General features: G+C 44.1%; 1 pseudogene; it reads right to left on the bottom strand.

The window, feature by feature from the left end:
- Positions 1–4,938: 4,938 nt before the first annotated feature.
- On the bottom strand, positions 4,939–6,128 carry LOC130719192 (F-box/kelch-repeat protein At3g23880-like; annotated as a pseudogene).
- Between the last annotated feature and the right edge of the window lie 1,483 nt (positions 6,129–7,611).

The following is a 7,611-nucleotide window of genomic DNA, read 5'->3' on the forward strand; positions in this document are numbered from 1 at the left end:
AGGGAATAAAAATCGGAAAACATTAAACCATGCATAAAACACAAAGATAAGTAAAAACTGAAATGAGTCCACTTAAAGTTAAAATACAGTAATCCAAATAAATAAAGAAGCATTGTTTCTATCTATGTTTTCATTTCTGGTTGAACAGCATCTCCTAGGTCAACACCAGCAACCCCCGGAGGGTCTTCAGCACTTTCCAGCCCAGCGGGTGTAATCTTCTTAAAAACTCCCAAAGAGTCAAGGTTGACATCAGGATGAAGATGCTTGACTTGAGCCTTGGCGATCAGGAAGCCCCGAATGCGTTCAACAGCTGCTGTCTGGGCTGCGTCATTCTTCATTTGCTCCTCCAGAATCTTGGTTTGAGCATCCTTCTCGGCCAGGAGTTTCCACTTGGATTCTAGATTAGAGCGAGCGTCGGCAAGAGCCTTGCGCCTATCCGATAAATCCTTGCGCAGCTGGGCAATCTCTTCTTCCTTGCTTTAAAGATCTTTCTCTTGAGCAGCAAGGGCAGCAGCTTTAGCATCAAGGGCCTGCTTGAGTTCGTTAATCTTGGTTTCCAGATGCTCTTCTTTCTCATCCGCCGCGACCCGCCCCAGCTTCGCCTCAGCAAGTTTCTTTTGCATCTTTGACGTCTTCTCTGCTTCAGAAGCTAGCTGGCGGTGTAGGTTGAAGCAAGTTTCATCGAATCGAAGGTTGACGACGCGCAGAGTCTCCACTTCCTGGCGAAGCTTAGCAGTGCTAGATAGGGACCGAGCCTGCCAGGCTACCTAAGCAAACAGGCAACCCGCGCGGAGAAGATTCGATACAGCTTCCTGAGCCACATCTTGCGGATTCTGGCTGGGAATTTCCCTCAATTTCTCAAGATATGGATGAGAAAGAAGGAAGGAAAATGGATCGGGGTTGGAGTCGCTGGAGAGGCCCTTCGGGCGATCGGGCGAGATTTCCTCCCCCTCGTTGACATTCTTTGGAGAAGGAGGGGTTGGTAAAACATTGGTGGGAGAGTTTGGGCAGTTGCCAGATGGCGAGGTGTGAGTTGTAGCAGAGGCGTTCGCCTCGCCCTGGTGATCAGCTGCAGGAGACTAGCCCGCATCTGAAGAGGTACAAGGGGCGGGAATGATGCCCTCTTCACCAAAAACAGGGGAGATAATGGAGGGGTTCGCCTCGCTCGCCTTATTCTTCTTTAGGGAACCTTCGTCCGCCGGCGAGCTCTGTCTTTTCTCCCCAGCGCGGGCAGAGGGGGAGGCTTTGGAGCTGTTAAGAACAAAGGCATTCAACAACTCAGCGGTAGAGAACTTCATCGTTTTACCTGAAAAAGGAAAAGAAAAGCAGTCATCAAGGGGAAAGGCGAGGAAGAAAGTAAGCGACAGACATACAGGAATCAAGACCTAATCGGGGAAGCAATTTAGATCCTGGGGGGGGGGGATTAAGCAGGTCAATACAATTCAGGAGCGGAAGTTGAAGTAAGGTTTCCAGGGCAATACTGTCTCGGGGAGAAGGAGACATGGTTTGGGGGCCATTTAAAGATTGAGGGGACGAGGTCCAATAAAGAGGGAAAAGGGTTTCTCCTCCCCTCTCCGTGAATAATGAGGGGTAAGCAGGATGGATGACGACTCGGAAGTATCTCCGAGCAAGATAAGATTCTGAGCCCATCCTGTAAGGGACAAATCGTTCTCGACCAGGCCGAGGGACCAAGACGACCCAACCTTGAGATCCTCGAAGATCCACCTCAAAAAGGAGGGAAAAAAGGGCAGGAGAAGGCGCAACATCAACACTGTGACAAAGGATCTTGAAACATCGTAGGTAGGCCCAGGAGCAGGGGTGGAGTTGGCAAGGGGAAACGTTGATGCTGCGCAACATAAAGGTAAGGAAAGGTGAGAAGGGAAGTTTTATGTTCAGGTCAAGGAATAGGTATTCATGGATGAAGAAAAAGTGAGAGTATCTGAGGTCGTTAAACTCTCGGTTCTGCTAAGGGCGGTCTTGTTCTTGACAGCCGGTGGTGCGAAGGAGGTCATTTAGCAAGGAGGAGTAGCAAAACCCACCGACTCGATTAGCGAGGTTATAGACAGATTCGCTGGTTGACAGTTCAGATGATTGGTCAATGATTTCTTGGTTGAGTGCCTCCGTGACAAGGGGGAAGAGTGGCGAAGGTTGCCAAGCGGTGAGCCTTGATTTCCTCGAGAGAGAGGACAGAGCCCCTGTGGAGAACATCAAAAATAAGAAGGAGAAGAGAAAAGAACTAACCAGAGGTGGGGTTGTGGACGAAAGAGCAGGGAGTAGAGCAAGGGATTCGCAGGATTAGTAAGGGAAGCCGGCACAGGAATCAGGAGCGAGTGAGGAGATAGTTAACAAGGAAAGAGGGGAAATGTGGGGAAGAGAATTTAAAAGATGGGAAAGTAGAAAGTAAAGGCAGCGTGTTAGGCGAAAAGTTGTAGCCGTTAATGCTGATTGGTTCAAATTCAAAAATGTCAGGGTTTGACGTGGCGCATTAAATGGAAGGCACCGTAAAAGGAAGCTTATTGGTTGAAATTCGGGTTGGCAGAGTTTGCTGAAGATTCGAAAAGACATTTCAAAAGTAGCAGTTGAGATTCAGTGGATTTGTTGACTTAAAAACTACTTCAAGGCGCAAGGCGCAACGCGTGGCGAACGCACGACACCTGTCAAAGTGTCATGATTTAGGGCACGTGCGCAGTGCTGGCAAGGCGAGCAGGTCAAGTGCCATCGCCCTGAGACTGCTTGTGGACTCAGTTTTCCTAGGAAAGGGGTGGTGCAACGAAAAGTTGGGAATACGAAGATTTTTTGACTTTATTCTCCCGGCCATGTTGGCAATTGTCTTTTCATTTTGTTAAAAACTTTAGGTTTTGTCATTGTTTAGTCTTTCATAGTCCTCGCCTTGGTTTCTTCTGTTTAAAGACACACTTAGCTCTCATGCTTCGAGCTCGGTGTCTTGTGGACTTGTGGACTGGGCGAGACCCCAGGGTCCCTCACCCAGGGGACTCAGCCTTAGGCGCGGAACATGCCTGGATCTTGGGCCGCTCTCCCCAAGGCCCAACCGGCCCATTTAGGCAGATTAAAGGCACGAAGGCCCAACCCCAAATCTATAAATAGGGGACGGTCACCAATTGTAAGGGACTCTTAGCTCATTTGGTAATAACAATATTGAAATTCAGTTATATTTTCTCTCTCTAAGTAGTTAAAAGCTCATCTCTCTAAAATCTCCGATCACATTCCACACACTCTTGGCACTATGCCTTGATTATATGTTCTTGGCGAGAACACAAATAAATCCCTAAAGGATATAAGCATCACCACACTTCACCTTGCTGATAAAAGCTCGAGAAGGATCCATGTTTCCTGCATACATGATTTCCATGTTGAGAAAGATTAACAAGGAAATAGTGTCTTTACTCCCATACCAAAGCATTCAGGGGTTTACCAGAAATTGAGAAGGATCCATGTTTCGAATGTGAATATGGTTACAATGGCCATCCCCAGCTACCCACCATGGGTTAAGTTCCTTAGAACTTGGGAACTGTTAATCATGGCCACAGCATGATGGGTTCGACAATCCCTTTGGGATACGGACCTTCAAATACAATTTCAAACACTACTCTCCATACTGATCTCTCTTTTCTTTTCCTATCACATCACTTATCATATTTTTATTTCTCTCTTATATTCCTATAACTCTCAAAGTGTGAGTCGAAATGGGGTGTGAAGCAAACTTTTTTGGTGTATAATGTATAATAGAAAGTGATACACAATAGAAACTTTGCATCCAGATATGAGTTCGAGAACTGGAACGAAATTTTTAGCTCCAACCAAAAACAAACGAAAAAGTAAATGGCGCCTATTAGATGAACAATAACCTAAACAAAACATTTTATTCTATTCAATTATGGAACACAGCTAGTGATGGAAGTTCTCACTAAAACTAAAATAGAAACAATAAAAGGGAGAAGGGGCAAGTGTACATCATGGGATGGAGAAAAAATCACAACTGCAAAGTTCGTCTGTTTACTACACTATAACCATTGGAATGGGGAAAAAATAATAACTGTTGTGCTTTGCATATCATGTCTGAATCTATACCAGTGTGTACTCACCATCACAGGTCAGGAGACTTTTTATCTGAACAAATCATCTCAACATTAGATTATATTAGAATGATGGGATAAAATGTGGTGTCAAAATCATTTGTTTTTAACACGAGACATAACAAATATATTATAAAACAAGAAGAAATTGATCCAATCCTTAAAGTTTGATATGATCACTAGCAATATTAGAAAATCCAACGTATTAGTCCTAAATCCTAATGCAGCAGTAAAAGCATTCAAAATTCTACTCAGAAGTGTTTGTCTATCTCAACAAAGATTTGATTTTTTTTAATAAGCCAAGAATGCATTTAAGCAAGCAGCACAAAGGTTGCTTGAACCCAAATACAAGAGAAAAAAACAGGAACAATAAAGACCAAAGCGTACAAAGTGGGCAAGATAGAGGAGAAGCATGAAAAATAGAAACCAGATTGCCTACCCAACAGAAAAATCCCCCACCCAATTAAACCAAAAAAGTGGCTAACAAAACTGATATAAACAGCATCATACTAAGATAACCACCAGCCCCAACTTTTAATCATAAGGTAACACTTCTCTGCCATCGATTCCAAAGAACAAGAAGGAGCAGAATTGCTAGAATCCAGGACAATATTAAAATAGAACAGCCATCACCAGTTCCAGATACGAGACAAAACTTCCAGCAAGGCCTAAATATAGCATTACGAACTGATCTAATATGCAATGAGCCAACCACACCTTCCACCTGCTGAATTTCAAAAAGCTTATGTACCATCTAAACAGAGATTTTTTGAAAAATGATATATGATCTAAGAATAAAGTCTTAAGGTGATAACTAAAACGTACCAAAAAAACGTACTTACTTTCAAGAAGGTAAAACCAAGCTTTCAATGTAATTCTTGACATCGGAACAACCAAAGATGTTGTTAGGAATTTTCGTGTCTTCTAGTTTATTATCTCTCTGGTTATAGAGAACTGCTTGGGACCAACCAAGTTTTGGAAACAACAGGGTATCGCCATTCTCAGACATGCACATTGCAAAACAGGGCAAGAGAAATTTTTTTTCATCAACAATAATGTTGAACAATTGAGTCCAAGACTTATGCACTCCAAACTCCTTCATTTGCCATAATACAAAATTATGTGTTTCCTCGCTATTTTGAGAAATACATAAGCAATCTCTCAAAACCCCAAGAATTGGCACAAAATTGCTGATTTCATTTCTGCGCCGAGGACAATAAGGCAATGACAGTTGTGCATACTCTTCTTTCCCCAAATCAAACGAAACAATGAAGTACAGATCAGTGTCTATTAATTCATTAATATATCCAGTATCATCAAGATAGTCCGGATAGATTAGATCAAATGGTAGATTTGCTAACCAATTAAGAGTGTTACTCACATAAACTGCAGGTCTTCGGAGACGCATAGGGGGCAGAGGGGAAACTTGAATTGTTCTCCAAAATTTACCACACATGTTGTAAACATTCACCGTTGTCGCCTCAGGGGTCACTTCCACGACCTTGTAGGTGTCACTTGAACAATCATAACCAAACCCAAAAACCCCATTGGAATAAAAAGCCCGGGAATCATCATAACCAAACCCAAAAACCCCATTGGAATAAAAAGACCGCGAATCTTGAGTCATCCTCGTAGCTGGATTCAGGAAACGGAGCATGAAGTATTTTCTTTTATATATGTCATATGTTACTTTGCTCAAACAAATCAACCCATTGCAGGTACCAATGAAATCGTACTCGGAGAGAAAACTTCGGCGGCTTCCTACTGAATGGCTCTTCAATAAAGAACTTACAGTGCGAGATGAGATGTATGGTTCACCCAAATCATCGTTGCGACATTTTATCAGTAACCTGGTGTGCGCAAAATCTGTGCTTCTAGAAATCGATCTGTGAAGGTGCAGTTTCACGAAGTGAGAATCAGAGATGAGAGAGTTCATGACTTGGACACACACCTGAATCGCACCAGAGATTTTACAGGAAGCCATGACAAGATTTCGATATGGAGTTCATCAGGGAGAAGCTGTGGTCGTTCCATGTTAAGGGTTTAAGGTGTTCCCTGTTGTGGGTTAAGCTTTTAAACCCCTTTATTCCTTAGTTTTCTTAGGGCTCGTTTGGCACGCCGTATTAGGCATGATAGTATAAGCTTATACAATACATTATGAGTTTATCCATTGTTTGGTGATGACATTGTATTGTATAAGCTTATCCATCAAAGTCCCCTTATACGTTAAAATGACGTATTATTTAATCCATCATGTGAGTGATGGATAAGACATGATAAGGTTGCGACGTATAAGTCACCATCACCACCACCCTCTATTGCTGCCAACTTACACCACCATTGGCACCACCACCACCACCACCACCATCCGATCACCGCCGCCGCCGCCACCACCGCCCTACCGTCACCACTGGTGTTGCCACCACCACCACCACCGCCGCCCTACCGCCACCACCACCATAATCGCCGCCACCACAACCCTATCGCCACCACCACCATAATCGCCGCCACCACCGACACCACAACCACCACCCTATCGCCACCACCACCACCACCACCATTGCCTCCACCCTCCACCGTCACCACCACCCTACTAAGCCGCCACCGCCTTACTACCACCACCACACTCTATCGTCGCCAACACCACAACCACCATCGCTGCCACCACCGCCACCACCGATGTTGCCGCCACCGCCACCGCCCTACCGCCACCACAACCACCACCCTATCGCCACCACCACCATAATTGTCGCCACCACTCTATTGCCACCACCGACACCACAACCACCACCCTATCGCCGCCACCACCACCACCATTGCCTCCACCCTCCACTGTAGCCGCCACCGCCTTACCACCACCACCACCACCCTATCATCACCACCACCACAACCACCATCGCTGCCACCACCACCACCAACCTATCTCCACTGTCACCACCACCGCCACCAACACCAACCTACCACCATTGCCACCACCACCACCAACCTACCACTACTTCCATCACCACCGCCACCACCGTTATAATCACCTCCATATTTGATTTTTATTTTATATCATTATTCAATACTTCATTAAACATAAAATTGCATTAATTTAAACGATATGGTAAATTATACAGTGTATGTCCAAACGCTGTATAGTATAAGAAAATTATCAGGGCTTATACTATCAGGCCTAATACTATCAGGCCTTATACTATCAGGCCTTATACTATACGTCACACCAAACGGGCCCTTATTGTACCCAAAAACACCCTATATATATAATATAATATATATATACCCTCAAAATAAATATAGATATATATATATATATGAGAAGGGATTTATTTACTCCACGAGTAAGTCAAAAAACTTACTCCAAATCTTAGCCATCAATTTAATTAAAAACAAACGGTTGAGATTTTAATTTAAAACCAATCACGTGCCTCACTTCACGTTTATTCTTTGTCTGAACCTTCCCTGTTCTCTCATTTTCCCGTTCTTTTCCGTCTTCCTCGTTCTTGTTTCTCCTCCA

The sequence above is a fragment of the Lotus japonicus genome, chromosome 5, assembly GCF_012489685.1.
Source record: "Lotus japonicus ecotype B-129 chromosome 5, LjGifu_v1.2".
NCBI lineage: Eukaryota > Viridiplantae > Streptophyta > Magnoliopsida > Fabales > Fabaceae > Lotus > Lotus japonicus.